This window comes from Anolis carolinensis, chromosome 5 (assembly GCF_035594765.1).
Source record: "Anolis carolinensis isolate JA03-04 chromosome 5, rAnoCar3.1.pri, whole genome shotgun sequence".
NCBI classification, from domain to species: Eukaryota; Metazoa; Chordata; class Lepidosauria; order Squamata; family Dactyloidae; genus Anolis; species Anolis carolinensis.
The window spans coordinates 52,635,524-52,642,364 of NC_085845.1; the positions used below are offsets into that span (position 1 = coordinate 52,635,524).

The following is a 6,841-nucleotide window of genomic DNA, read 5'->3' on the forward strand; positions in this document are numbered from 1 at the left end:
TTCTATTAGAATGATTTCTATTACTTCATCCTTCTGATAAAGACTAAATGGTGCAATGTGACTAAAAGATCCTTTCCTTTCCTTGGGTTTTCATCAACCATGGATGTCCATTTCTTTGTAACATTAGTAAGAAAAATGCTACACTGTAAATTTATTGGAGATTTTAAATCCCTTCTTTTGGGGTATGGGCTTATGTAGGTTTCGTCATTCACACTCATGCGCACAGAACTCAATAGTTGTGGGAAATCTTTATGCTAACTTCTTATTTCATTGTACCTTCTGATAAGAAACTTCCCTTTTCTCAGGAGTATGCCAATATAATCTATCTTTGCCCTGACAATGACTGATCAGGAAAATGAGGGCAAGCGACCACACTGGATATGAATATGGCTCATTCCTTCAGTGGCCAAATATGGCAATATTTGTATTGTACTCCCAGCCAATTTTCATTTGACAGAAAAGATCATTTCAGTCCTGCATAACATGAAGTTTATTTGATTGTACCTCTGGGCCTACTTCTCTTAAAAGTGTAGTGTACAAATATTCCTTTGTCAAGCCTGAACTTGTGTATATAAAGGAAATAATGTAAAGTTATATTTTCATGTTTTTATACTTACCAACATGATGAGAATACATAATGTATGGGTATTTCAACGACCAATAATGTCAATTGGGTAAATACACATCTCATTTTTAAAACAAGCTAATCATAATTTAATATCCATGTTACAGTACACTGGTATATTGCTATATAGAATATTCTGTGTGCATTTAAGTGGAACAAAATAGTGACGAAAGATGACAGCTGTCTAAGGGTTTTTAAAAAATTCATTTTATAGAAAACTGTTATGGAACAACCAAAATGTTTATGAACTAATTCTTGTGTAAATTTCAAAATGTTATTTACTGTACTCTTTTGTTTACACAGTATGGTATCTTTATTTCTGCTTTGTTAAGTGGGTATCAGTACAAAGCTGGTCATACACTTTTAAAGGCTTTTAAAGCCAGGCTCATTTTCAGATTTTCATGTGTACTTACTTATATATAAAAATGCTTCTGATTTTATTTTTGAATCTAACACATGATGGCTTTTCTGAAGTGTTGTACAAACTTCAATCATACATAAAATTTGTTCTTTTTTAAAAGAGACAAATGATTATTAAGTGGTTTGTTTACTATTATTTATATCTAGTTCTTACTCACTTTGAGAAGTTTTTTTAAACAAGTCAGAAGAAGAGATCGGAGTTCCCAGAGAAAGGAATTTTCTTATGAAAGTTATGCCAGAAGGAATCCCTAAGGTGGGATGTGGTCTCTAATAAAGTATGATATGGCTGGTATTTACCAAAAAAAATACCCAGAACTCATAACTTCATTCTACTCATTAAATGCTGCATTATAAGTGAATGAAATGAGACTTCTAAAGCATTTTAATGATATAAGTGCCCCCCCCCCCCCGGGTAATATATAAAATTGAAATGATCATGATGCTAAAAACTTAAGAAGGAAGTGGGTTGTTGTGCGTTTTCCGGGCTGTATGGCCATGTTCCAGAAGCATTCTCGCCTGATGTTTCACCCACATCTATGGCAGGCATCCTCCGAGGTTGTGAGGCATATCAGTTTCCAATGTACCTCACAACCTCTGAGGATGCCTGCCATAGATGTGGGCAAAATGTCAGGAGAGAATGCTTCTGGAACATGGCCATACAGCCCAGAAAACACACAACAACCCTGTGATTCCGGCCATGAAAACCTTCAACAACACATTAAAAAGGAAGGGCTGGATGGAAAACAACAGCGTAAAAGTTGTGTGACATTCCAAATATCATCAATAGATTTTTCTTTGTAAAAATGGTCTTCTAAGGTATGTAAATTACTGCAACAAAGCAATGGAAGTGCAGAAAATATGAATTGCAAGGTCTCAGAACAGTTCAAAAAATAAAGTATACTTTTAAGCTAGACTAGTATTGCTTAAAATAAAGTATCCAAATTAATGCCAATGATTCACATATTAGCCCATTCTTAACACACATTCTTATAATTTCAAAAGCATAATTTCAAATCATTTATTTATTTATTTATTATTTTATTTGCCTTATTTATACCCCGCCTTTCTCACCCTGAAAGGGACTCAAGGCGGCTGGTATAAATAATGAAAACGTATTATTTCTGTGACGTAGGTTACCAGTGGTGGGTTGAAATGAGGGCCACCATATCATTAATCAAATTATATTTCTAGAGTACAAGATCCCTGTTTCTAAGAAATGAATCAAATCTGGAAAAGTTATTTTTAACAGTAGTTGACCATGTTTGCTGCAGGATTCTTGGTGTTGAAATGCAAAACATGATTTTTCCAAACATGGAAGAGAACCATGTGGGATGATACCATTTGCTATTTGCAAAGACTCATGCGTATTTTTCATAACCAACTCATACTGCCATGTACTGGTTATTACTCAAGCGTTTAAAAAAAAATCCTGACCATCCTGACCATTTTGTCTTCATTTCATGTACCCTCACTAACCTAATCTCTGGCTACTCCATGCTGGGGCAAAAATCTATGTGAACCTAGAGCACAAATCAGGAACCGCAGTCTTCTAGAGCAGTGGTTCTCAACTTGTGGGTCCCCAGATGTTTTGGCCTTCAACTCCCAGAAATCCTTACAGCTGGTAAACTGGCTGGTATTTCTGGGAGTTGTAGGCCAAAAAAACTGGGGGGCCCACAGGTTGAGAACCACTGTTCTAGAGCAAAGCTTCTTAAACTGTGAATTGGGAACCCAAATGGTGGAAGTCACAGAAGTCTTTCCCCCATGTAGGGTAGGAGGGGATGCTGCTGCTGTTGGAGGACTAGAAGAAGAAGCCAAGCCCCTGTGGGAAATAAAAAGGCCTAGCCAAGACAGATAGCCATGTGGATGGTTGAGAGAGAAAGAAACCAGCCTGACAATGGAGGAGGAGGGTGATGCAGGTCAAGGAAAGGCAGGGAAGATAAGCAAGAGTGAAGGAGGAGGAGGAGGAGGAGGAGAAAATCTCTGCCAGCCCCTCCAGACATTCACTGCCCTTCCTTCTCCCCAACTACGTGCTTGGAGGAAATTTACTGCTACTTCCTTTTCCTTTCTTGCTTTAAGAAAATCTGATAAATGTTTTTGTTATTTTGAAAATTGTGCCTTAATATTCATGCAGAGGGAGCCCCTGGTGGCACAGTGGATTAAACCGCTGAGCTGCTGAACTGGCTGACCAAAAGGTCAGCAGTTCAGATCCGGGGAGTGGGGTAAGCTATCGCTGTTGGCCCCAGCTTCTGCCAACCTAACAGTTCGAAAACATGCAAATATGAGTAGATGAATAACAGATAAAACCTGTGTACTTCACATTCAGAAGACATATTTGCTCTTGATGGCTTAGCATAGCCAAAAGGAATTGATGATATAGGAAATTGGATAAGATAAGTCTTTGGACTTGTCTACACCAGCCCTGTAAACCAACGTGGATCAGAAGTCGAGCCTGGATGTCCAGTAATGTCTAGGGACTTCTGGTCTTTAATGTAGCCCCACATTAAGTGAAGTTGGAGAATGCTAGAGTTTCTCCAAAACTCCAGAGCAACACCACATTTTGTGATGGATGTAAAGAGCAGACTGGCACCAAAGTGAACTGATCTGCTGTTCACATAGGTCAGCACCTCCATCCCCTTTTTCCTGTGCAAGTGCAGATAAAAGGACATGGATTGGGATCATTTCACCTTCATTGCTACAACAGCCAGCTGGAGAGCTCCTGATTGCTCCTGGCCATCACTGGCCACTTTTGCTTACATGCTCAGGAGCTCTATGGTGGACAGCCATGGTGACAGAAGTGACAGGACAGGTAAGGATGATAGTTCAGTTGGATGATGGACTGGAAGGACCTTGCCCCCATTGCTGCCACAGGTGAGGGGCTGAGTATGTAGCCTCCAGGACCAATCTGGAGCATTTCTGCCCTGGACCCACACTGAATCTTTAAAAGAAATGGTTCCAGCTGAGAATTAATACTTTCTCTGTACTACTGGGATCCCTCAGACCCAAGAAAAGTGGCTTATTCCTGAGACTTCTCTAAAGAAAAAAGGTTTCTGCAGAAGATGGAAGTTTGGCTTTGCTACAGCATTGTAGCTATAAAGAACTGATGACAAATTAACCTGCTGTTCATGTTCATGGCAAGAGATCAAACTCATCCCTCATTTTACTTTTACACAAAACAACCAAAACAATTCATATGTTTTCTTCCTACGGGCCAAGATTATGAAAGGTTTTGCACATTATTGATTATTTACCCCACAGCTTGAAACTCTTCAGTGAAAGTTTTATTTGTGTAAAAATAGCTATTACACAAGGAATGTGGTTTTTACTTTTAAAAACTACTATCTACATGAAAATATTTTTGGTGCATGCTTGAGGTCAAACAATCTTGCATTTCAGTATGTTGAAGATGAAAGAAATGAAAATTTTCAAGTATTCTTTTACTCTTTCGTGATATCGAAACACATTGTATTTGTGTCTACAACTGCCTGTTTCAGCGGCATTGTTTTTGAATGTTGGCTCAGAATTCCCCCAGGTCTACCCAATACAGGCGTAATCCTGTGTTCATAGAACTGATTGTACCACTTTATATTTTGCCAGGGATCTCTGGTTCTTAAAATGGAGTAAACAGGGCTTTGTCTTGAGTTAAGCAAAGTTTTTCAAATAACTAGCATTTTTTACTCTGATAAAATCATATTTACAAATATAAGAGAAAACACACAACTATATTCATAAATATATACAGCTCTCCCTGCTTCCCTTGACAATTATTCACTCTTGCCATTTACCAATATTTCTTATGAGCAAAAGAGAATTTAGAAATATAATAATTACTTAAACAAATTTGTTAAACCATGTATTCTTTTACTAAATTTCCTCTTATTTCTGCAGTTGAATGAACTAAGTCTTTGAAGTTGTGATATATGAGGAACAATGAGACCTCAAGAGAATATAGACTGAAGGAAATGCAGCACTTGGCTCTATAATGTTGTGCTCATTGTTCTTCTGTATAGTCTCAGCTGCCTGTTGCCTTACAGATTTCTGGGAGACAGGTAAAGAAAGGTCAATTGCAAACAAAAGAATTGAGGCATAGAAGCAAGATCATGGAGAGGAAGACACAGAATGGGTTCTGTTATGAAACAGAAAAATGGAATGGGACAGTGTATTGTTTGCTCAGCAGAACATCTCAAGCAGGCAAGAAATGTACAGAAGGTCACGTCATTTAGGGCTGAAAGTTGTTTTCTATTTGTTTATCTTGTCTTGTTTTATTTCTTACTAGCTTGAGTACCTGGTGTTGCTCGGATTATTTGAAAAAGTCATAATTTTTATTTTACAAAATTTCATAAGGTTGTGGGTGAACTACAACTTACCTCATGCCAGATTAACCTCCTCAAACTCCATCAGCAGTTAAAGTTTGTTATGTTGGGCAAGTTTTCTCTCTATATGCATCATCAGTGGGATCTGTGTGGTCTCTGGCTGCAGGGTGAACTACAGCTTCCAACGTTGTGGGTCAGTCCCCTAAAATCCCTACAGTATGTTCAGCTGGTCATGGGGATTCTGTGTGCCAAGTTTGGTCCTGGTCTGTTGGTGGTGGTGGTCATTGTGTCTCTAGATGTAGGTGAATTGCAACTCCCAGAAATGAAGATCAGTTCCCCTCAAACCGCCCAATAGGTTCAGTTGTTCATGGAGGTTCAGAGGTTAGGTCCAGGGTCATTGTTGGTGGGGTTCAGAGTGTTCTTTGATTACAGGTGAACTATAAATCCCAATACCTACAATAGCTATAAATCAAGGTAAATCCCCCCTCCCAAATCTCTCTAATATTTTTCTTTGGTCATGGGGGTTCTGTGTGCCAAATGTGTTCCAGGTCCATTGTTAGTGGGTCACAGTGCTGTAGCTTGATGCAGGGTCAACTACAACTTCTATGATGTGGAGTCAATCCTTCAAACTCCTCCACTATGTGTAGTTGCTGCTCAGTTCTGCTCTGTTTGTTATGCAAAGAGTAGGAAAGAATTAAGGAAAAGCAGTGGCCAGGATCACGCTAATTGCACACCAATGGAGAGAGAAAGGAACATTGGGAGGTGTCTCTGGTGGAGGAAAATTTAAAATCCAGGGAGGAAATTGTCCCCAAATGAAAGCATTGGGTGGTGCGCCATAGTATTTGGGGAGGACATTGGCAGGGTTTGGGCTACATGTTCATTGCACTCACTATAACCTGAAATGTCGTTGGAGGGAGTCAGAGGCGTCCATATGTATTTTGCCTTAGTAAGCAAAATTTATTTTTCCCCCGTGCCGTGGGAGGTGTGGCTGTGTGATGTGGGGGGCGTGGCCAGACCTGGCCCCGCCTCCCACACTGTGCGCCCTGGCCCCACCTCCTGTGTCACGCGGCCACGCCTCCTGGTGGGACAAGGAAGCGTGGGCCGTGTCGGAAGGCCATCCAAACTGGCTGGGCCAGGCTGCGTGGCGCAGGAGGCGGGGCCAGACCTGGCCCTGCCTCCCGCACTGTGTGCCCTGGCCCTGCCTCTGACGCTGCATGAGAGGTGGGACCAGGGCGTGTGGGCCACGGCAGGAAGGACCAGGCCCGAAGGAGAAAGTGGCGGAGAGTGGCGCCATCCTTCCGGGGGCTCGACTGCACCCCCGAGACTATGGTGCCATACACAAATGCCTCCCTCCCCATGCAGTTGGACCACCTCTGGAGGGAGTGCTTTTGGTGGCTCCTCAGCACTGTGGGTTATAGCTGTTTGTGGAGGCGAGAGCCTGTCTGTGGAAGTGGGCACACCAGTCACATACACACATACAGATTTT

General features: G+C 40.9%; 1 protein-coding gene across 3 annotated transcripts in view; it reads left to right on the plus strand.

Moving 5' to 3' along the window:
* The window catches only part of gria2 (glutamate ionotropic receptor AMPA type subunit 2), a 106,448-nt gene extending 105,289 nt beyond the window's left edge, over positions 1-1,159 (plus strand). For all 3 annotated transcript variants that reach the window (XM_008111928.2, XM_008111924.2, XM_003221730.3), the window contains one exon: positions 1-1,159. This exon is cut by the window's left edge and continues 1,738 nt beyond it. The gene's annotated coding sequence lies outside the window, so the exon portion shown is untranslated.
* The last annotated feature ends 5,682 nt before the right edge of the window (positions 1,160-6,841 follow it).